Raw genomic sequence first — 25037 nt, 5'->3', positions numbered from 1 at the left:
TGGCTTTTAAATTTGCATAATTGATATCATTTACTTCACCTCTGTCCACTGTGTTGCTAATGTACCCAGCAATTTCACACATATCCCTCACAGGAACAAGGCAGAAGACTGCCACGTGTGCTGAGTTCAGCTGCATGGCCCCTCATCATCCAGTGGGGCGGCCTTTGATTTCTCCTGAAAAAAGCAGATGTAAGAGAAGGCAAAGAAAAAAAAAATGCCAATCCAGAATACGGCTTCCTGAGGTTTAGAGAAGGGTTTGCTTTACCTTATTTTTCCTAGGAGAGAAAAAGGGAAGATTAACAGTGCTGTGATGAATTAAATAAAGCAAGACATGACACTATGCTCTAATGCTGAGAACACTTTCAAGTGGAGGATTTAAAAGATATTTTGAAGGGAATTTCATCATTGCATGAGCTGAACACTCGTCAAAATACCACAGCAGGTTGACCTTCCCTTGCTGCCCAAGAGATCTCAGCTAGAAAGACCTGATATCTCACAAGCTCATCAGGTATCTCTCGTAGATTGACGGGCGTTCTTTGCATCTATAGAATTAAGCTGGAGAGTCTTTATTCTTCGGCGCTATCAGTTCTGGCCCTGTGAGCTTCTTCCAGCCGAAGTTTTCACATGAGGAAACTGGAACAAAGATAGGAAGTAATCTTAGGAAAAGAAAGAATCAATTAATAAACTGGATTTGCTCCAGCTCTAGCTTTGCAGCAGCATCTTTAGAAGCACAGCCATCTACAAGCAGTCAGGATTCCCCAGACAGCAAAAGATTGTTCAGCGTGTGAATTATAGACTTCAGCCTTGAGAGTATAAATGATGGTCAGGAACAAGAGGGCAAACAGAGTGGTAATCATTCCAACTTCGAAGTTAACTCAGTACTATATTGCTTCATTACAGAGCAACAAATCAGCAAGGAGATCTGATTAATCCTTGATGTAACTTCCTTGACATGCCCTGGTTGCTAAAACATACTGACTTTCTCTAGCACCTTCATACAGTTTCAAAAATAAGCATCTAAATAGCTACCACAGCACACGGCAGAAAAGCCAAGTGATCTATATTATAAACTCATCCTTAGAAAGCAATGAGTCAAGATGACAGAATGTCCTAGTAATGAGGACAATGCAGTTACCTAATCAGTTCATCGCCCTGTATCAATAAACTTATATGATGCTAGACCATAGCACGAAGCACAACCTTTTCTCTGTGTTTAGTGACTGATAACTTTTTAATGGGAACCATTAAAATGCAGCTAGGTAGGTGTAGTTCTTCCTGCCTGGAACAACAGAAGATATAGGAGCTGTTCTGTTGTATTTGCTAGCAGTCTGAAAATCTCCAAAAGCAAATGCTAGGTAAACACCTGCCCAGGAGTCTGCAAGATTAGAGAAATTATATGTACTGATATATAGATATACAGATCCACAGATATATAGCTATATGGCTACGTAGAGATACGGATGTGTAGCTACACAGATACATATGTGGAATGAATTAAATGCACAGTGTTGTTCCCCCACTTCTGGAAAAGCAGTCATGTACAGGTAGTCAATCGAATTCTACTGACCCACAGCCCCTGCAGCTAGTTCACCAAAGAGAAGAGGTGATTATTTCTCAGGAATGTTCTCTGGGACTGTAACAAGTACTTTGTTTAATACAGCGATGGTGGATCTTAGGGTCATGGGGAGAGTGAGCAGTGGGCTTTGTAATGAACTTTAAAAAGACAAACCTTCTCAGAGCTTCATCTTTGTACATCCTGTCACACAGATCAGTCTTGTCCCTTTGTGCATTCCAACCCCAGCTGTCAAAATGAGGTACGTACACATGCTCCCACGTACACAAACAAACCAAAAGCAGCTCACACACAAAATAATCCCTTTTAACACTGTTTCTCCATCTTAATAATCTCTCCACCTTTGTGAAAAGTCTTACTTCAGGATAATCTCATTACGAGAATCTCCTTGACAGGTTAATCTTCTCAACTACCTCCCAAAGATTTTGTCATCTTTTAATCTGGAATGCGATCGGATAACATCTACAGATCAATATCTTCTTTGTAGACATGTTCCAAAGGCCATGAGAGCCATTCTTCCATGCAGTTCAAATGCCTCATTAAGAGTTTCTTAAACTGCAAAACCCTGCCAGAGATATCATGTGTTCATTTGATACACATCTCCTATCATATTCCTTAATTCTGTCAAATGTTTTAATGTCTGTCACAGTGACTGTTCCTTCCTTAAAGCCAATATATTTCCTTAAAATAAACTTAACAGCTCCTACACATTTTCAACGAGCAGTATATTAATTTGAACAAGCTTTAAGTGAATTATATCAGAGCATTTCTTATGATGCTCTGTCATATTTATGGCACATTTCAGCATGAATATGGTATCTTCTCATTTGTTAGCTTTACATCCCTTGCGACAGTAAATTAAAATGATTCAATGAACTTTGATTTTCTCTTTTTGTATTCTGTTCCTAACATAATTGCTTCTCAACATTTCATTGGATTTTTTTCCTGTAGTAAGATGATTCACATATATTAAGTTCTTTGATATTATATTAAGAAAAAAAAAATGTAAGGTTACCTGTTGAACATTCTTTGCTTTGTGCATGTTATTAATCATTAAGATTTCTGATGCAATCACTGAAATTTAAATGTGCTTCTTTTCCAAACAGGACTGATAAAGGGACTATAGAGGCCAAGGGATTTGGAACCCTTCCTTGTTGCCGAGTGCAATTTTGTACACTGATGAATCCTGCTTGCTACAAAGCAGTGAATAAATGAACTAGACATTTCCTTCTGGTGGGAAACATCCTGTGACAAAAAGAAAGAACTGAGCATCTCAGGAAGACATACAAGAAAAGCCAGCTGCGGGTACACGAAGAGGTAAGACTAACATTGAATGTGTTTCACTCACAAAGAAGAAAAAAAAAATGATTTGCCATTTGCTTCCTTGTAAGCTGCAGCGATTAAGAGTCTGAAAATATACCTGGTCTCCATTTACACAGCAAGGTGTTTATTAGTTTGTCAGAACTCACATAGGCAGAAGCTAATTTGCTTCTGTATGGTACGCTGTAATTATATCACTGAATGGTTGTTTTAAGGATTCCAGTTTTAATTTCTTTCTCTTTGATATAGTCATTTAATTACAACACAGCACGATTGATTAATTGCAATTACAGTATTTTCTTTCTGAGAAATCACCTTACATACTACATGAATACTACATAGTGCAAGGGAAAGCTGCAGGATTCAGCTGGCAAGGCCAGCAGCTTGAACACAGAAATAACCTGTTTTCTTTAGTCAGAAATGCAGCATGTGCTACACTGGTGAGGTGATTCTGTGTTTAGTTTCTTGCTTCCATCTCTTTTTAATACCTGGTGGGGAAAAAATCTCTAATGTTCCTCTGTGCCCACTTGTCAAAGCTCTCTTAGTGGCCCTGATCCAAAACTCACTGAAGTTGATGAAAAGATTTCTCTTGACTACAGAAGCCTTTGGACTGAGCTACTTACAAGCTCATCTTTCTTTCTGATCTGCAAGTTACCTCAAGCCTTTGAGGGCAGTGCAGATAGCCATAATTGGATCAGTGTGGATCCTAACCTCTGCTTGCTGTTTGGGTTACACTGGAGTAGCTACTGTCATTTTGCCCATAGGAGATGATGGAAATCAGAAGCTCTCAGATGATGCCCAAATTGCTTTGCTACCTTTGTCTCAATAATTTTTCCAATAAACACAAAGGTTAGAGACAGGCTAATAGCCGGTGAGACAATCAGTGTCAACAGACAGTGAGGGTCTAATAGCAGTTAACTGAGTGCAGGAGGGGCAAAAGGATGTAGGCACTGTGGCACTAACACATAGACTGGCTTTTGGGACCCTCAGGAATCCAGAGTCTGGTTAAAGGCTGCCAGTAATAGGAGCTGTGTGCAGCTCTGTGCTAATGCAGCAATATTCCCTGTCAAATTAGAGGTGGGGTTGGAAGGTCCTGAGCTGCACTCCAGCTATGAGTGCATGAGCACTCCATGCCACAAGCCTCAGCACACAAGAAGTTAGAGTGACTCTAAACCATTCTCATGTGGTAATGCTGAGAAGAGATGCAGACGTGAGCCCTCTCCTCACACACCTCAGTCTTTGTGCACCTGAGGAGAGAGGAAGGAGACTGGGGACCTGCGATCTTTAACCCAAACACCTCAATCCTTCCAGAGCCGGTTTCTGGTCTTGGCCTTCAAGCCTTAGTTTCTCAAGCAATTTGCCATGATGATCAGTAAAACAATATAGGAGTATTCTTTAACGCACCGTGAAAAGGTTGAGCTTTAAGTCTAATGAAAAGTAATTACAGCATTAACGTACAGATACTGATTTCAGTTCAGAACATCGGAGTCGTAGGGAGAATCTCAGGAATTAACTCTATCCTAACTTACCCTGCTTTGTGTGGTAGATATTCTCTGTAGATTAGAGGGGAAGTATTCTAGTGCTAAATTCACAGTTAAGATGCTGCTTTGACATATCCCTGAACAGTGCACTCAGCAGAGTTCAAACAGCTCGACATTCAAAATTAATACCATAAATATGACCCCACAAATGCCTGGAGTTCTAAAGCAGTGGGCCATTAGCTTTTATGGCGTCGACCTATTCACTTTTACATCAGTTTAATTAGCGTACAACATAAGATATAAGGGTAAATATCACATGGACAAGAACAATAATCATTGTTGGCTTCAAACAGATAAACTTTTTGATGAGCTGCAAAGCATTAATACAACCACCTACACATTGCCCACACATACCCATGGCAACAAACATACATCAACATAAAGCAGAAAAAAGCTGCAACCTTTCAAAGTTTTAATATTCATCATCTGAGGCTTGTGTGATTACATTTGCATGCCTTTGCTGCTTTTTTTTCCCCCCAAGGACAAAATGAGGGGAATAAAAAGCGTAAAAATGTACGCGAAAGTGCTTTGAAGCCTCAGAATGGTTTTGATCGTATGTCCAAAATGAATCAACAGTTACTTAGTGCAAGTGTGTGTTACAGGACGTTGCCTACGCCCTCTGTAAATAAATCATGATAGACATTAATCAATATGTGAATGTGCACAGCAAAGCAACTGGTGGCACTAGAGCCTGCTTCCTGGATGAGTGATCCGCCACCAAATGGAGGAGAGATGTCATAAATTCAATGCAATTAAGAATCTCTTTCACTCTCTTGAAAGAGAAAGGTCTTTGCTATTCGTGTATCTATTGTTCTTCAATGGTAAAACAAAACATCTGATAAATGATACTCTAAAATGTTATAAAATATTGTTTCCTTTTTGTATGTGTGTATTGACTTTCTTTGTCCTGGCATGGGCTCAAATCTGCTTTTTGGATGCAGTAATTTTTATACCTCCTTTTGTTTTTTCCATTCTATTATATGGCATTCATCCAATACTTAGGATATTTAGATTGTTTTTACTGCAGCAGAGAGTGGCTCAAATTTACCAGAAGTCCAACATTCCCTGCAAAATGCTGTATGCTCTCTGCTTGGTAAGATGAAAACACACAATATCCTGCAGAACTTGCCTATGTGAATGGCTCTCAGGGCGACATCCAAAGGGTTATGGGCTTCTGTTGTTGGGTGGTTTTTCTTTTCTAATAGGTTGTGAAATGGGTCCTGACATTGTTTCAGCTGTGATATTGTAGCTTGAATTGGAACCACTGGCCTATGAGATTCTTCAGTAACGTCAGTTCAACATCTTTTCTTCCTTTCCTCTGCAAAATTTTATGAACTTGACCAACCTATCTCGGCAAAGGCTCTATGTGCAGATAGAGGCAGTAAAAGTGATTAGCAGTCCAGTCTTCCCAGAAAGGGACACTGAAAAAACGAATAGACCATTTAATCTAGAAGCAAGAGAAACCCCATGGAAGGGAGGCAGTGAGATATGTTCTGTGGGATAGGAAAAATACATCTGTACTACTATTTATCCTCTCACTTAATGAAGTCACAATCAATTGATCCGAAAGGCAACAAACTAACAGCTGATAAAAAATTAAAAGAAAACAGCATGATCCACTACAGCACTCACCAAAATGAAAGATCAATCCAAAACCAGATTAGATATGCAAATAATGTGAATGTGGATAGCTACACTACAGAGCACCACAATTGATTTTATTCACATGAAGTAAAAATTACTGTGATACAGGTTATAAGTCAACTGCCACTAATAAGGTTTAGAAGAACTTTCCCTAGGATCATTTTCCTCTGGACTAGGCAGACTAAAGAGCCAATAACTTCTGTGTTCTTCCAGCAATTACAGCAGTGCTTTTCACTGTAGATATATAGTTGTGCTGAGGATGGAACAAAGTTTGCATATATACTCAGTATACAAGACAATGTCTGGAAATGAATAGCTCTGTGTACAGTGGAACCAATGATGCTGCGTGCAGCTGTCTTAAATCAGAGCTGCTGTGAATTCTTTTTTAATAATGCCACTTTTCCCATCTGGTAAAAAAGGATTTCCTCCTGTTTTTCTCCTTCCAAGAGCTAAGCATCCAAGAAAATTGTTCCTGGGCACTGGTCAGATGCAGTAACCCTTATCTCAGTGAGAATATTAGAAGTCTCTATATTGTCCCTGTTTAACCGTGGAAAACTTACAGGACTTTAATTCCTGTGGAAGTAGCCAATGTGTATAGGATGTGTATGAAAAAATATTTAAAAGAGACCAATAAATTGAAACATATAGACCATAATTCCATAAGCACTATAGTGAGAAACCAGGACAGCACATTTATATGGGAAGTGCACCGCAGCTCAGCCGCTTGCCTCCCTCCCACCCCACCCCCAGCATCACATTTGGGAACAGCAAATTGCAAAGAGCAATCATACCAGCCACAGGTTGGCAATCACATCTTCTCCAAACAGCAATCATGGCTCCTCCTGATGGACAACAACATGTGAGAAACTGTCATTTTGATATTTAAAATCTGTGGAGTGTAAAACACTGACTGTCAGTCTCAGCTGCTGGAATCTGTGTTTCTGGAGAAGGAACAACAGGAATTGCTCGATCTGAAATGGACCCTACCAGTCAAAATGTTCTTTTTTTTTTCCAACTTTTCAGCTTTATTTGTCTACACTGCAGGTTGTATAGCTCATTTATTTAGGTGACACAATACCTCAGTAAACAATATTTGGACTTAGGACTTCAAAACTGATTTTTTTCTCTCCCAACCTCTTCTTACCTTATATTTTTTTTCTATAGGCACAAAAAGGTGTATTCTTGCTTTCAGTTCCAAGAGCTCAAAGCACAGTTGCCTAAGGCCGCTTTGTCAGGAGAGAAAGACTGTGTTAGCACCATCTTTCCTGTTCTCTCCCTATATATAGTACTGCTATAATGATGATAATGTGATCAGTGATGCTGAAGAAGGATTAAGGGCTTGACCTAGTCAGACTTTATGGTTTCCCAGCTGGCAGTGAGAAATTACTTCTTGTGTTCCCAGTGCCAAAGAATGACTTAACTGGAGGAATTGGATTTTTTGCTTTCTTTTAAGATAGGCAGAAGGAGGGAGTCCTGATGTCTTTATGAGAAGAACAGAACAGCAAAAAATTTTAATGGATTGTCCAGCACAAAATGTCCATGGGATGAATGAGGCCCTTAAAACATCATGACTTAGGCTGAAATACTGCCAGGCTTTTGAGTACTTTCAAGACTTTGCTCTCAACCTAAATTTTAAATCAATTGTCCCATTCAGTTCAAAATGAAATTTCAAAGCAGGTGGGGTAATGTAATCTTTTGATTTCACTGATATTTATAAAGGGGAGTGGAAAGCTATACAAATACATTTTTTAAATGCCTCATTTTTAAATAAACCACTTGAGAGGTCAAAAAACTGAACAGACATTGACATATCTATCAGAGATTCCTTCTGAACAAACGTCAGGGGGTGCCCTGATAGTGCTAAGCAGTGAGAATCTTTGTCGTCCAGAGGACAATAATTTTTCTAATGTTCTACTGCATGCTGCTTCAAAGAAAGTAAATTGTTGGCTATGCAGAGAGTGGAAAAAAACAGGGAGAAGTTGTCATGAAATAAAAATTGGTATTACAATATTGCCACACTTTGTTACAATGGATCAAATTCTGTTTTCTTCATTAAATGAGAATAGTTTCTGAGAACGGACCTGTTGTATCTAATAACAGAGGTGATGCATTCATTACGTGAATTGCTAAAAACCTGATTCAGCAGTTTATGATTTAGAATGGGCTAATGGAAAGCTCGTAATACAGAGAAAAGGTGTTTCTTGCTAAGTGACACCTACTTATTCCAGCTGGAGTTTCTCCATTAAACTTCAGATGCATTCAGCCAGGAGGTACACGTGCTTCTGCACTGTCTTCTCTGAAGCAGGTATAAACCCTTCTACCTCAAAGGGCACCATTTGGCATATTTCACTGCAGAGACCTTAGTCATTTTTGAAGCCATGAGATTTTTTGGATACCCGACATCCAAGAGATGTCGGAGAACCTGATTTTGGTATTGATTAATGCTGATGCAGCACAGCTTGTGGTAGCCTTAACACTGTTCTAAGTCATGTTGTTCCAGCAAAGCCACCATGGCCTAGGATATGTAGGTACTTTTTCTCCTGTTTCAGCACGCCAACAATAACCAGCTGTAGGTAATGCAAGGCCAAATCAGCCTTCTCTGGGACCAGGGCAAGCCCCACAGGCATGCCAGTCTTGCCACAGAGCCACAGGTGGAGCTCTGAGAAGTGCCAACTACAGCAGTAGTTGCTCTTTAGGTTTTAGGTTTCACAACCTTCAGCTGCTCTGGTTCTGCTTTAGAGACGCTTCAGTCCAAAAATTTGGCTGTGGGGCTTCTCATTTGTTTTTTGTTTTATTTCTCAGAGTATTACTGACAAACCAGCACAGTGCTGTTTAGTAATTCATGAATTTCAGGCAAATATTCAGTGTTTCTACGATGAAGAGCATTGCTGCAGCTGGAAGGAAAGCTGATCTGGAGCAGAGGCCCATCTGTTCCTTAACAAAGTTTAGAGGCAATATTCCATTTCTACCTGGAAGGCAAGCCTAGAGACAGAAAATAATGATTTTTGATTAGGTATTTAGAGAACTATCAGAGATTTCTGCTTCTTATAGTCACTGTATCTACTACTGCTATTTCTTATGCTCTGGAGGTTTGGACTTGTGACAGAAAATTCATCTTTGGGAGGATATATCTGCGAGTGCTGTGGCATACAGAATTGATCAACTTCAGTTTCTGCTCTGCTGTGTTTGATTCTTTTTCTAGATATATAGTCAGCATGATAGGTGGTCAATTTTTCCCCTTTTTTAAAGCACGGATAACTTCCTGCTCTTAAGACGTAAAAAGATTATGATAATGTATAAGGACACTGGCCACTATCCAGAATTTGTACTGGAGAAGACAGTGGAGTGCCTCTGTACATCCCTTTCAGCTCACCTAGAAGAAAAGCAGGCTGTCAACTGTGCAGACTTCTCTGCATAGTAAATCTGAATTTTCAGGCCCTAAATAAATACAAAATTCATTCCACTGAATGGCAGGAATGGAAAAGTAATCACCTTAAGGAAGGGGAAAAGATAAAATTCTGTTGCTCTATGGTACCTTTCATGAGAGGGTTCTACTTATGTTAATGAGGCCTTGTAACAAAATAGTGATACTGAATTTCTTAAGGAGGGTAAATTCAGGCTTTCCAGAGATGTGTGGCATAAACTCACAGTGCTGAGGGCAAAAGTGGAGTTTGGGGAACAGCTTAGCAGTCCAGAAACTGTGGTCCTTTAGCCAACCATTGAAACATTATGACTTAAGAGGGGGAAAAAAAAAAAGAGAGATTTTCAGGCTGGATATTAGGAAAAAATTCTTCTCAGAAAGAGTGGTGAGGCATTGGAACAGACTGCCCAGGGAAGTGGTGGAGTCACCATCCCTGGAGATGTTCAGGAAAAGGGAGGATGTGGCACCGACTGATACGGTCTAGAGCAGGCACAGGCATAGGTTGGTGATGGGACTGGATGATCTTATTAATCTTTCCAACCTTAATGATTCTATGACTTCCCAAGGCTCTGTGCCCGCCTCCCAGGTGCAGTGAGATATACACAAAAACAGCCAAAGTGAGGAAGTGACTGAGTCTGTTCCACTTCCCTCTAATTAATCTTCCAGAGGGACTCGGGGATGGATCTATACCATGGGATGGGTAGCAGTGCTCTATGGCACAAAAGCTGTACTCAGCACGAGTAGGACCGTCTCCACAATTAATGCATACAAAAAAAAACAAGCCTGGTTTTCTCTTTTCCAACACTATTGGGAAATGGACTCTGCAAAAATTAATTTCTTAAGCTGATGTCTCTTTTGCCCACAGATTTCATTCATGCTGTTTCATTCTTCTCTTCCTCCTCCTCCTCAGCTGTCAGAACCAGGACACCCTCACTGCACTTCACAAACAGTTTGAGCCTAATTATAGACTTTTCCAGAGTGGATCTTAGCAAGTTTAAGTGGAAGACAAAATATTTAGTTTCTACAAATTAATGAGGACAACAGAGCACACATCCTTTGTATGTCAATTAGCAACATATGGTGTAAGGCTTGCAAAACAATCAAATGATCAAACAATGAAGAAATGAAAGAATGTAGCAGTTTCTCCCGCTCTCTTATTAGCTAAATATAGCACAGGATGCTTTTTTTCTCACAGACTTTCCAAGCAGATTGTGGAACACCTGCAAACATGTAGGTATTGTTTTATCAGAGTGAGCATTAGGTATATTTTCTGTATAAACCATTATGTTTAATTCCTTTTAAACAGTTAGAATTGCATTTAGGAAAAAAAAAAAAAAAAAGACATCTGACAGCCTGCAGTTGTTTTTCACAAAAACAATAGGGTAGGCCATGGAAAGTATTTCTTAAAACCTTGGTACCTATTATTTTGTGCAACCACAAGGTTGGGTTTTTGATACAAATGGGAACAGTGAGGGAAGATGGGAAAGGGCTAGGAACTCTCCTTCCCTTATACAGACAGCATTTCCCTGGTGAATGACAGCGGTCTGTAAAGGGAAGAAATTTGGATTAAACTTGACTGGAATCTGCCTCACCCTCCTTTAGCATCTGCTATAGACCAGGCAGCTCAGGAGAGTACTTGGGAGCGAGTGATGGAGGGGAAGAGGAAGAAATGTTCACTTGTTGCGGTTTCTGTCTCTTTGGCAACGTGCTTCTCTTTCATATTCTCACCTCTGAACACAGCTCATGAACCCAAAAGAGCCAAACTTTTTTTGCTAGCACTTCAGAAAATCTGGCCATTTATTTAAATGTGAAATATAAATTAGGACTTGTATTGAAATCTGCTCTAAAGCCTTAGGTAGCTTTGTTATATAAAACCTTTATTAGTCTCACACTACGAGCTATCTGTAGGAAAATCTCCCTATTACTACATATAGCTATGCTCTTTGTAGCTAATATATGTACATCCTCAGATCCTGATTTTCTAAGGTTATAAATCCAATACTCAGAAGCACAGCAGCAAATCTGGTACTTGAAACACACTTTACTGTTGATGATAATGAAAAGTACTATTCACTGGTTTCAGCAGCAGAACAGACTTCTTGATCCATTTTACCTAGATACCTATACCATAAAGTGAGAGTATTTGTCTGAAGAAATGCCTCTGCTACAATGCCAAGGGGTTGAATGGAAGGCCAAATGGAGATACCGGGCTGTAGAGATCAAGAGGAGGAGGGGACAACTGAAATATAAAAAGAAGGATATGGGTCTACAAAATCATTCCCAACATTTTTGGTGCCAGGCAGACCATAATAGAAGTTTTACAGTTATACTTTTAGAGAACTTAAGGTAAAGGAAAAGGTAGAAGGGAGGAGGGTCATTGCAATAAGTACAGTTAAAATGGTTGGCTTCCCTGAGCTTCACATCTCACCAAGCACCTCTTCCCAAACCATCTCCATGGTCCCCCCAAATCCCATTCAGATGTCAGCATCAAGGGCAAGATAACCATTGAGACTGTGCCTCTGTGATAAGGAAGAGACATGTTTCTGGTGCAAAGGTATCTGTCAAGGAATAACTTCTTAGTGGAGGGAAAGCCAGCTAGTTTTCTCAGCTGCTCAAGGTCAAGTCCAGATAGGGAATATAACACTGCCCTTGACTGTATTGAGAAGGAAAAATTACTTTGGTAATGTCACAGAGTTCAGTCGTTTCCAAAAAGTAATCTTTGTGTAAAATTATGTCTGGTTTGTTGGTGAGGAGTGAGCCTGAGTGGATTTTTGTGCCCTCGAAGACTAAACTGAAAACAACTCATTTATATAGGCCTACAACTACCTAATTATAATGGATTACATTCTCCACCTACAAAGCTGAATTTGAACCACTGATCAAAGGATTTATACCAATAGCATAAAAAAAATATACTGGGCTGTTTCAGCTCACACAAGTGATTAAACATTCCTCTTTAAGCATTGTTATTTTTTCTCTCTCTCTTGTAGAATCAGAAATTTAAAAAATTCTTTCCTTTTTGTTGTACCATGAAATCTCCCTTTTCTAATGAGTATATGAACCAGTCATTTTGCTCTTAATAGGCCACTTAGTGAATTTGATGGAGGAGATAATTAAATGTGACAGATACTCGTGTACATCTATCTTAAAACTAACACTCAAAGATTATAAAAGCTATAACATTCTCTTAATGAAATATAGCTGAACATGAGAAAAATACATTACAATGTATCTGAAAACAATTGCAAAATTTAGAGATAAACACTGTTAACACTTGATAAGCCTTTACAGTGTTGGTATGTACAGCAGACATAACAGTAGCAAACAAAAAAAAATCACACCTTTTTGAAGTAGATGAAAGCTGGAGATAAATTTGAATGTGTTTGGCATCCAAACAAGAGAGAATGAGTTTGTAGGTCCAAGAGAATATATGTGTTATAACTACTGAAGCAGAAGAGAGGCTTTTCATATCTTATAAGGAAAATGCAGAGGAAAATACATTTAAATAAACTCTTTCAAAACTTCAGTGCTGAATTTCGTTGGCCATTCAAGTCAGACTTCATATTCCTGGTGGTGTTAAATAGCTGCATGGCGAAATGTGTTGGGAGATCACCTGGATTGATAGCTCCCACTATTTTCTCCGTTCAGTCTCAGTCCTGTTCTGTTCTTGGTGCTTACACTTTGCCCACTCATCTAATGCACGCAGAAATGCAGTGAAAGCTGGGAAAGTAACTTTAAAAGCATTCAGGAGCCATGAAAATTGGAGGATTCTTCGAGGCCATTAGATAGTGGATAGAATCATGTGCGCTGCCAGAAAAGCAGCTGTGTGCAGATGTGGTCCAAAGGCACTGATGGGAAGAGTGATGCTCCCCTTCTCATGGTGTAGGGCATCAGCACCATATGAATGCAAGTACTTGTTGAACAGCAGTTCTAGCAATATATGAGCAGCTAAGCTTTCATGACAGATGAAAGATACCAGAAGAGAAAATAATAATAGGAAAAAAAGCTTTGAAAAAGAACAGCAAATCGATGTGAAATGTTTCCTTATGAGGAGAGAAAAAGCTGAGAACTCAAGAACCCCTGGCCACTTAGATTTGACTTTGTATGGCCCCATCCAGGGTGCTACACAGGTCTTGTTTAGTCTGGTTTTAATATTTATTACAATAGAAAGCTAAAACATTTCAGCAGCTGATGAGTTTTTGAGAGTATCTTCTGAAAATGTGACACATTCCTGAGCCTCGTGCTGTTTGGTTTAGTCATTATTGCAAGGGTAGGAGAGGATGGCAGGCTCCTATGAGATGATACAGGGGAAAGTGTGGGAACAGGTGAAGTAGAGAAAGTGAAATAACTGTTTATTGTGTAAGACCACTTTATGTTGACTTCAGCTAAAAGTAGAATTGTTTATTATTATTTCTATTATGTGGGTATTCATATTTTTGCAATATTTCCTACCTCCTTCATTTGATTGTCATCTGGAGTTGCCCACTTTGTCCTGAGACCTACTGTGGGGAAGATGGGGGGATAAGCAAGGGCATGTGGTAGTCCTACTACTGGGCCTCAGATGCAGAAAACTTGGGCTTTAGTCGCTATAGACTAAGCCATACATGTTGAGCAACATTTCAGTAGGATATTGTGATGCTGTGGGCTCCTGTGGGATGCCTCTCCAAGGCTGGTGATGGGATTCCACTCTAACTTTTATGCTCACTGAAAAATATATGTTTGCCTTCCTGTGGGGAAGGACTAGTTAAAGTATTGCTGTAACTGCTGTCCTGTCTGCTTCAATTCCGAAACCATGCCAGGATCCAAGTAATCTGAAGGGAAACAACCTTCTTTTCTGGTTTAGGGACAGTTCTGCCTCAGAAAGAATTGCTGTCCATGCCTTAGCTTTATTTTCCAGAGATCCCTTGTTTACACGGGAGTTAGGCTTAAAATTCCCCTCTGGAGAAAAAAAGCAAACAAACAAATAAACAAAACCCCATATCTTTCCAGGACTGCAAAACCTGTTTGTAGAGTAGATAATCTCTCCTATTCCTCCCCTGCCTCTGAGGAACCTCTCTTGGGTTAAACGGCTTGATGAGAAGCTTCTGACAGAGAAAAGTACTTGTCCCAGCCTTCTGCATCAAGAGCTGAATGTGAGGTTCCAAGGCAACCGTTGAGCTCTATCATGTAAGTGGTTGGTACATGCCCTCTCGGATGATTACTGCTGGTAGGACCCAAAACAGCCTCATAAATAGAAATTGGCATTTCCAAGCGGAGCAGTGGCGGGCCTTCTTCCAGGAGTGCGCAGAACTGAGTGAGATGCCTGAATTCCCTCTGGGGAGAATGGAGAGGATTAAGTGCGTCAGAATGAGATTCAAAGCAGGCAGTGAGTAAAGCAGGGAACACTTAAGCCTGCCTTAGGAAATACTAAAGAGATGGGTATAGCGGAAATCCTCCATATATCCTAGGTTTAGCATTGACCCACATTCGTGAGATAGGAGACGCTGCAAAAATGGGATTCAGAGCCCATAACCCCTTTCCAGAATTAATTTGTCACTTTGAGTAAAAGACTTCTGCCTGCTGCTGATGGCAGGGTCGGGATCCAGACAGAGTGGGAAGTGGAGGCACTAACCACAGCCACCCTTCGCAGCTAAATCACATTTCTGGGAAGCTGGGAACCTGCATCCGATTTTCTGCTCAGTTCTAAAGAGGTGAAAATGTATCTTTCCCTCTACAAGATGGGGTGCATTCACCTCAGGGGCTGTTTTCCCTTTAACAGTACAGCAAATGCTGTGGGATTCCTGGGGCCAGAGATGGGGAAGGGAAACAAGGCCAGGAGTGGCAAGGAGAAGTGAACATCCTGATCTTTCCTTCAGTGCTCCACAATGCTTCCCAATCTGTGTCAGTAGGGGATATAATCCACACCCTTCTCCTCCTCCAATCTGCATCATTAATGGCAACATTTAGCATGTGTGATTTTCAGTCTCCCACCTTCCTCTCACAACTAACTGCCTTTTGTCAGGCACATGAGTGGGACTTCAAAGATCCCCACTTTCTCCAGCATCCAGAACAATTTATCCTGCCTGCTTTATAGATGCTGAGATAAATAAGATCAACTGCAGTTCCTCTGCTTGCTTAATCTATTGCTTTTGGGATTTGGTCAAATAAAACATCAGGATATTTTGGCGTGAGCTATTTTTAGGAAATCTTAGCTGCAGTTTTTGTTCTCCGCTCATCAGAATGTTTTTTTTCACCTTGAACAGAGGGTTTACCAGCAGTGATGAATCTTTTTGGTGCACTGTGGCAACCACATGTTTTTTAAACACACTGATGCCCTCTAGCTGGTGGCATCCCAAATCTCCTTGCCAAACTCAACTCTACAACCAATGGTTGGGTTAAATAAAATGGATTAAATCAAGATGTCCGCTCTTGCCAAAGTAATGCTGTTTTTGCTGTTTCCCAATCACACCTGTGTCATCCCACTTCAAGCAGCACATTGCAGGACCTGCAGTCTGTTCTGCCTTTCCCTTTAGAAGCCTGGGATGGAAATTATCTAGTCTCCATTCTAGGGACACGTTAAGCTTTTTTATTTTAAAGGAATCTTAAAAATGCAAACAAACAGCAATGGAGAAAAGTACAATTTTTCAGTCTTCTTGAATAGAAGGAACTTTTTTTCCTTTCAGCGTTCTGATATGAGGAGGTTAATGTGTCACTATAAAAGAAATGCAGCACTTTGCTGTTCTCTCACGGAATACATTACTTAAATTCTCACTATGAATTTACATCTTTTTTTTTTTTTTTTTTTTCCTGAAATATAGTTTGGCACTTAGTGAGAAATGAATCTTAAATATTTTGAAAGTATAATTTAACATCTCAGCAAAACCTTGAATTATGAATTGTGCTTTATAGAAACTTTAGGGGCTAGCTCAATCTGACTTAAAAAAGAATAGAGAATTACATCTTTAGGTGGTGCTTTAGCTGCAAATGAGTCTCCTACAGTTATTACACTGTTTGTTTATCCAGCTGTATACATGTGTTATACTCTTCATAGACTTCCTTTAAAGTGATTTTTATATTGAATAACTTCTGATTCTTTGTTTAAAAATCAAATACACATATACACATATACACATATGAAAAGTTGTGCTACCAAAAAATAGTTTTTAACTAAATCACTTCAAAAATTCAGTTAACTAATCCCAGTGCCACACTTCATACAGACAAAGAGATATGGATGTTCTATAATTGTTCATTTGTATGATTTATAATGTCTGGAGACACGTGTAAACCATGGAAGACAATGAGACATGAAGCAGAACTGGTGTTGGACTCATCATTCTCTGCGACTCCCATCCAATTTGTTAGGAATTATCTGCCCTTCTGCTTATATCAATTTAACATCAATGTAAATTTATGTTCACATCAATCAGTTCTGTCTTGCAGAAATATAAGGCAGAAATTAGGGAGGTTCTGAGTGTATGTTTGGAAAGCTCAAAACATTCACAGGATTAAAAAAACCCAAACAAACAGTTTTGCTTTATAGAGAGCCATTATTGGATCACCTCAAGCCATTGTTCCCATACACAAAAAATGCCCCCTGCAGAACCACTCGTCCATCTTGTATTTCCTTTTACAGTGAAACATCAGCTTGTCCTGAGGCTCTACCACTTCTGATAGACTTGAACACAGCAGGATCACAAAGAGGTGGGCGTGCTGGGACACACTGAACTTGGCAGCCCACCTGAACAGAGTGCTTGCCCACACCTCATACCTCCCTGATGGTTAAGTGTGATCGTTATGTTTTCTCCTGAAGGCCCCATCCAATATCCATTAAGTCGATGGGAATCTTTCTTCCAGCCTCAATGAATGTCACTTCAGCTCTTGGAAAGGTGCCCATTTTAAACTCGCTTTTTGGTCATGTATTTCATATGCACTCAAAGGGGTTGTGTTTTAACAACATTCCCTCTGGACAAATCCACTGTTTTACTCAGCAACTCATTAATATCTTAATGGTGATCCAGGTCATGTTGGCAAACAAGAAAAAAAAGCCTGAAAACTTGCATTAATGCTCACTTTTTAAGGCAGAGAAATCGATGTGTACACATAACTGCTGATAATGCCAATATGCATTTCACCTAAACTCAGGTAGAATATGCTACATACTAATTACACATTGTATATTGTATTATTTTTCATTATATTCAGTATCACCTTTTTCTTATTACAGGAAATATTGAATAGGATAATCTGATTGGCCTCTAGGCTAGCACCCTTTATTCAATATGGTAAATTCCTCTTGGTTTTTTTTTGTTATAAAAATGAAGAATTCTCAAACATCTTCTTTTATTGAAGCTTCAACTATTTTTATCTTTTCTTTTTTTTTTTTTTTTTTTGGCCTTTCCCTGGATCCTGTCTATTTTTGCAGTTTCTTTTTTGAAACAAGAATGCCAAAATTAAACACATGACATACACAAGGTCACTGGAAGTCTTGTACTTCCATCATAGCTTCGCCCCTGGGTTGGTCTGCATATGCTGACTCAGAACATTCTCCTTTCTCAGGCTGGCTGCATCCCTATTTATTTCCTCTAATCAGACTGAGTCAAGCATACGCTCTTCATGCTCCCTTCTTCTGGAACTCTCTCCTCTCTGAGATTGTTTTGGCTGAGGCTTTATTAGGCTTTTAGATCTATGCTGTTTGCCCTCTTGTTCAAATCTGCTTTGGGGCTTTTGTTTTTTATGCTTGTCTCCCATCAGTTCTTTTAAAATGAGTGAGTGTCAGAGCTCTGTGATTTATTTTTATTCTTACTATCGGTTTCTGCTAACAGAATGACCCGCTCAATAACATGTTCCTTTGTTTGACTTTCTTCTCTTTCTCACCATAAGAAATAAATGCTCAAGAGAATGTTTGGAGGAACCAGAGAGGGTTTGGACCAAGAGGGAAGTAGGGGATCCAAGAGTCCCCAGATCAGAGAAGGAGACATATTTGAAAGAAGTGAATTTCAGCTGCAGACCAATTTCTGAAGCTCCTATTTTGCAGCTAACGAAGCAAAAGAGAAGCTGGAGGCAGAGAGAAGGAAAGGAGCTGGAGAGAAATGAAAGGAGTCCTAGAGGGAAAGAAAAATCTTTGTGTTTAGGATATTTTTAAGCTTATGCTAAATGATAATTGAAAGAAGGAAAAAAGCAGACAATGAGAGTGCAATAAAACAAAAGACAGACAAGGTTAAATGTGAAGAGACACAAATTTCTCAATATATCAGGCTTCCAGATCACCTGTGCTACAGGTATGCTCCTGATCCAAAGCTTCCAGCCCAGGCCAGGCCTTCTGCTTGTGGGGAGCTGCTCCCAACTGCCAAAGGGGTGTTCAGAAGCCAGGAGCTGCCAGGAGCCTGAGGAAACACATCTGTGCTCAGGCAGACAGGAACAAAACCCACATGCATTTGTATGAAACTTTCTTCATTTGGGCAAATGAGCCTTTTATGATGAAAAAAAAAAAAAAGAAAAAACAGTCTGATTAATTTGCATCATAAATCTTCACTTATCATGATTTACTTTCTTCTGACTAGAGCAGGAAGAAGCAGGAAGGTGAGAATCATAATGGTGAAATGTGTGGCTGCTCATCATCATTTCCAGAGCATGACAATTATTTTGCTTCACTTTCTTATGCTGTGAAAAGATAATTGGCATTTGTGAATTTTGAGCTCAAAACGTCAAGGAATAGGGAATGTGTTTATTACAGACCCAAGACTCAGGCATCTTAGTTGTAAGCTGTGTGTATCTGTGATCTGGAAGAATTTTGTTATACCAAGGGGGCAGTTGTCAAAGATAGAAGCTTAATTTGCCTCTCCATCTGCATGAACAAATGCCTGCGTATGGTCTTTGATACCCATATGGAAGTAGTAGCTATTCACGTGCAAGACATCTGAGTTAAAAGCTCCAAAACACAAATTAAAGCTACAATTCAATTTATACCATTTCCCATTGATACTGGGGGATACTCACTGGCCGGTCCTCACCAATCAGAACTGAGGTTATACACTCAGCTTCATAGAGAGCAAACACACTGAAAAGCTCTTTCCCTTAGCTCAGGTTTAATTTTGCTGTCCTGGATGCCCTGCCTTCTGCAGCACATCGCAGCGTGTTGAGCCACAGCAGAGGGAGAAGTGCAGAATCCAGGTAGGCAGCAATACTCCGGACTGCTGTTTTCATATGCGGTTTCTGAGCCAAATCTGGCCACCTGCATTTTGATCAGCATTTTGGCTTGTGAATAGAGAATATTTGCAGCTGGGTAATTAAATCTATTTGTACTTATCTGCATATGCATGTTTTGCAGGTAGATGTTACGCATCCGTTTTGCAAAATGTAACCTTTGATGTGAAGAGGAGATGGCAGTAGTTATAAAAGAAAACATTATTTCCATATCAAAATGCATCTTTCCTCATATTTTTTCATTTGGATTTTTGAGGAGATTTGGCCTCAGCTATTTTCAGCAAAAGTATGAGCAACCAGTGGTGAGTAGCAAACGTGTCTCTTAAATCTGTTAGTGCAACAGCAACATGTCCCACACGGACCATTCCCACAGTACTGGCAGCAGTACACAACAGAGAAACTTTGATGTTCCCCTGCCATCTTCTTTTGAACCCCTACCCAATTATATCTTTTATTTCCTTGTGTGTGTGTGTGTGAGTAAATGTAAGGCACATAAAATTCAGCCAGCATTCACAACCGCACAGCTACAAAGAACCTATTCTTTAGAGTGACTCTAAGATGTGTACCACAGAGGAAATCAGCAACAGTGATCTAATGAACCAAAATCTGTAAACCTATTAAACTGTGAACAACAAAACACTCAGATCTTTGCTTGATATGTTATATAAAAGTATCCCCGTTAATGGGCATCATTCTCAAATGGGAAACACAGTTGTTAGCAATGCAGGAAATTCGATTCTGAAACCAGTCATGGTGTATTATACAATCTGTAACAATAGTGGCAACCAGAAGAACCATTTTATCCCAGGTTTTGACAGAGTTTTAATTCATAGTTGATTTAGAACCTGATCATGAAGACCAGGTTTCAGCCCAGGAATAACTTTGCTTTTAATACTTTACATTAAATGTTGTTTATCATTAGTCCATACTAAAGTTATAGAGCAGCAAGGGCAGAATAAAACAAAAGTTGGTGTCTTTTGGCAGTTTTGTGGCAGTTCTGAGCATACTCTGAGCAGAATCCACAAATTATGTCCTACTGACAAGCTGAACTATCCTAACCTATAAATGAAATGAAGGAAGATTTGGTATTGTCTTTGTTTGTTTTTCAAGATGTGGGCTTTCTTTCTAAAGGATTTACAGTTTAAACTCATGAGTGGTTCTTATGCCTCTTCTGAACTTCAAATTGCTGAACACAGGCAATAATTTATAAAATAATCTCACCATTCCATACTTGTCCACTTCTTTTCCCCAGATGTTGACACTGCATTGAGCAGCATCTTGGTGTCCCTTGGGCTGTCCCATGCCCACTAGATGTCAGGTTCACAGAGCTGATGGATTAATCAGTGTATCTGCCCAAAAGGCATCAGGTGCCGTCTGAAACATCAGCTCCCAGCTGGTAACACACTGGTGACAGGGAGGGTAGAGATAATTAACGACTGTTTTCATCCATCCTCTATGGCTGGAGTGAAACAGTCCTGTCCATCATGTGCCCTGCTTTACTACACACCCCTTACTCTCTTATTAGAAGAAAAAACCTCTCAGCATGTCAACTCTGCTTGCATCCTTGGTGATCCATGGGGTTCTGGTTTTTATATTTATGGCTAACTGTTTATAAAGTCCATAGCTGTTTTGTTTTTAGTGTCTGATTACAGCTTGATTGCCCATTACTGAGGCAATCACATGGTTCTTTGCATTCAGCAGGCAGCACAGGTTAGAGGATGAAGAGATTGTATTTGGCATTTACCAGTTGAGAAGCTTCTTCATGTTAAATACCTGACTTTAAAGAAAATTTATAATCTTCATTCTTTCACCATCTCAAATAAGAATCCTACACATTTTTTCCCATTAATTACTGGGTTTTTTAATTTTTATTTTTCAGCGTGGATCTAAACATTTAAAATATCACTTTGAAAGCCCAAGGAATGAATATGAATGGATGACTAATCCTAGAAAACATGCAGTTTGCAGCTAAGGAGTTATATCAGCAAATGCAAGTGAGGCAGCCTAACCCAGCACCGGTGCCAGAAAAATGCTCTTGTTGTACTCCTCAGCAGCACCACGAGTAAATTGTTGAGTCAACAGATCCAAAAAGCTGGCACAGAGCATCCAGCAACATGGAAAGCATTCAGAGTTGAAAGCTTTACCAGTGCCTTGTGTAAATGTTGAGGTCAAACCCAGACTGTACTCTTTGTTTGGGGTGCAATGGGAACTGCAAGGAAGACCCTGAACACTGAATTTTTGTCCATAGAATGGCATAGGTTGGAAGTGACCTAAAAGACCATCATGTTTCAACTCCCTACCATGGGCTGGCTGCCACCCACCAGATCAGGCTGCCCAGGGCCCATCCAGCCTAGCCTTGAATGCCTCCAGGGATGGAGCATCCACAGCTTCTCTGGTAGCTATATCCAATTTTTCTTACAACCTTTCACCACTGATGTAGAGATGTGTGAATTTATCAGCTGTAGGAGACTCTGTTTTATCTCTCAACACAGTGGTTACAAGAGCAGAGCTGGTAAAGAGGGAAAACAACGGTTATTTGTGGAGCCCCAAGCTGCAGCTCTGCCCAGGATTGCCAGGGATCCATCTTCTTTCCCAACAGAATTAAGAATTCAAAGTGGGTAAGAGTGGGACATCCCAATTGAAGAATACTTCTGGAGCTGAGCCAAACACTTCTGTCCTTGATCCTTCTGCCTGCAGCACCAGGCAAGCATCACAGATCTGCTCCTTAGCTGCATGACCAGAAGATGGCTTCTCACTTTGCTCATGTTTCACTCCCTGAGAGCTGCGCAGAAGGATTTAGAGCTGCCTGAGTAGCCTGTGATATTCTCACTCTAGCTTGAAATTCTTCTAAATATTGACTCTTTCAGAGGAGGTTTGACAGAGAAAGGCGTATCTCGGACCACAATATTTGCACTAAAACCCTTGAAGATCAATGAGCCATAGTGATCAGACAGTTCCAGCTGCTTTTGGGGACTGCATTTATCTTACAAAACAGCCTTAAAATTTGGATTTCATACATTATTCAAAGTCCAGATGCACCCCGTCTTTACATATTTCTTTTTGCTTGTAAAGTCTCTTCATTGCTTTTATTGCCACTGTAATAATCAAGCAAGCTTTTTTACATGCACAGTAGGAATTCCAAAGATGTACATATTAAGTAAATATTTTGCATCAAGTCAGTTCTGCACAGACAGAGACTGAAGTCTCCAAATGGAAACCTCTCTCCTGAGGAGCTCCCAGGAGGTATCTGAAAATCAGATGGAAGTGCTGCCCTATGTCTGACACAGATGGGCCTTGTAACACAGGGAAAACACTTTGGTGGTGGTGTTGCAAGAAGCATTTTTCCTCTAATTTAAAATGGTTTGCGAAGAGTCAAGATGTGTAAATTTGCAGCATAAACTCCAGGATTATTTCTCTCTGCTTAGCAGCTCTCCTGGATCAAGGCTTTAGGGAAAATGCAGATTATTATCATACAAAGCTATATAGTTCATGAATACATATAAATACATACACACATATTTTAGTAGGTATTCAATGGCAGTAATTCACCTTCTAAACTGTAAGGGCTCCCTAAACTGGCCCCAGTTCTGAGGGTATCTGTCTGCTCACAGAGCACTGTGGACACCAAAACATCCTCAATGGATGGAGCAAAAGCTTGTGAAGGAGCCAGCACAGAACATGAAAGAGGTTCATAAACCTATCTGCATTCCCTCAGCTAAGTTTCAATGCTGTTTGGGCTGAAGTCAGTCTTACACTTAGGAAAAGGCTCTGAGGTGTGTGACTGCTGTGGGCTGTGCCGTATCCCCAGCTGTGTTCCCAGCTGTGCCTTGGCCCCTGATTTACTGGGAGCACCTCCTTCCCTGCAACTTCCTCTGTTCCTTCTGGAGTAAAGTGGTCCCATGGGTTTTTGAAAGCTTGAGCCTAAGTTACTGATATCTGTGCTATAAGGAAGCAGAAAAAGGAGGAGGTGGATGGGAAGATCAGTTGTGCTGTATCCGAGCGTGGTTTGTGAGCTCAGAATAACCCGGGCTTTAGATAGAGTTTCTCTGGATTTATACCGGTGTAATTAAGAACGGTGCATGGTTCACTGTGGTTAAGTGGGATAGGAAGACATGATCCATTAAATGAGGCAACTGCATTCCTGTGGCTGTGTTTTATTCATTTGCTGTTATCTTGCAATGATTCTTTTTTGTGTTTTCTTTGTTTTCTCTCTGCAGCTTGTTTATTTGCTAACACTTGGGAATTTTGCTTTTACAAGGTGTTTATAGTGTTAGCTTAAAGGCATACATTTAAGCATCTGAAACATTCTGGATTTTTAATGTTTGAAGTAAATACAATATTACTCTGCCGTGTACAACATGTAAATATCTACATCGTGAGCATTTTAAGTTGTCTGATCTGAAGTCCCGAATGCATTGCTTTCAGTAGAAGAGGAGTAAATATAAAAAGGCTGCACAAACGAACACAGAAAATCAGACATGCTGTCCCCCTGCAACCAGGTGGGCCTCTGCCCAGGTGAGCTGGTTTGTGGCTGTGCTGGGGATTTGTTGGGCATGGGGCAAGCTGGAGGCTCAGGATCTTGGGGTCTTTGCTCTGCTACAATCTGCTTTAATTCCCGGTGTTCCTCAGTTCAGCCGAAAGAACTTCACCGCTGCTGAGGAAAGTTGAGATAAAGGTGCTGAAAGCTGCGAAAGCCTCAAATCGGAGGCAGCAGGGTGGTGTTGGTGGAGGTGTGCGCAGCTCTGCTCATCACTTGCCAGTGCAGCCGGCAGAGAGGTGGGAGGCATTACTCTGAATGAGTGTGACAGGGTCACGCAGGACTCCGTGCGCCTCAGGGATGAAGTTTCAGAACAGAGTTTCAGGTTTTTATCAGCAGTCTCGGTGGCTGAAATGCAAACAAAATTGTTTAAAGAGCTCCAGCAGTGCTGCACAGCCTGCAGTCCTGGGGGGAGCAGGCTGCTTGTTAGACCAGCACCGGTGTCAGCTTATTGACCACAGAGCTGGAGAGACAATAAGCACAGATGTACATCTGCAACTCAAAACCTTTTGGAGAAGTCTTTGTGAATGCTCAGGTTCTCGGAGGATGTTTCCCACCTCCCTATCGATCTGTTGATGGAAGTCACAATGGCCACCCTGCTCTTAAGAAAGGGATTGTTTCCTCGCAACTCGCGTTGGATAAAGGTTGTAATCATTGCTCCCTAACAGCAGTAAAACCATCCACAATGTCTCTGCATGCAGCGGGCGTGAAAGCCTCAGATGGGAGGGGTGTGTCCTTAGTTAATCGCTGTTCTCTGAATTATTAAGGTATTATCTACACACCAAGCTCTGTTTCACTTGCTGGTCCCAGCTTGCT

At 40.4% G+C, this 25037-nt stretch overlaps 1 long non-coding RNA gene across 1 annotated transcript in view; it reads left to right on the top strand.

Moving 5' to 3' along the window:
• Nucleotides 1–24238, top strand: part of LOC109369832 (uncharacterized) — a 39360-nt gene extending 15122 nt beyond the window's left edge. Inside the window, exons 2-5 of the long non-coding RNA XR_014886099.1 lie at nucleotides 2680–2890; nucleotides 19565–19651; nucleotides 19809–19986; nucleotides 21564–24238. This is a non-coding gene — a long non-coding RNA (uncharacterized LOC109369832). The remainder of the gene's footprint in view (nucleotides 1–2679; nucleotides 2891–19564; nucleotides 19652–19808; nucleotides 19987–21563) is intronic.
• The last annotated feature ends 799 nt before the right edge of the window (nucleotides 24239–25037 follow it).

This window comes from Meleagris gallopavo, chromosome 13 (assembly GCF_905368555.1).
Source record: "Meleagris gallopavo chromosome 13, MGAL_WU_HG_1.1, whole genome shotgun sequence".
NCBI classification, from domain to species: domain Eukaryota; kingdom Metazoa; phylum Chordata; class Aves; order Galliformes; family Phasianidae; genus Meleagris; species Meleagris gallopavo.
This window is presented reverse-complemented; position numbering and strand designations above follow the sequence as displayed.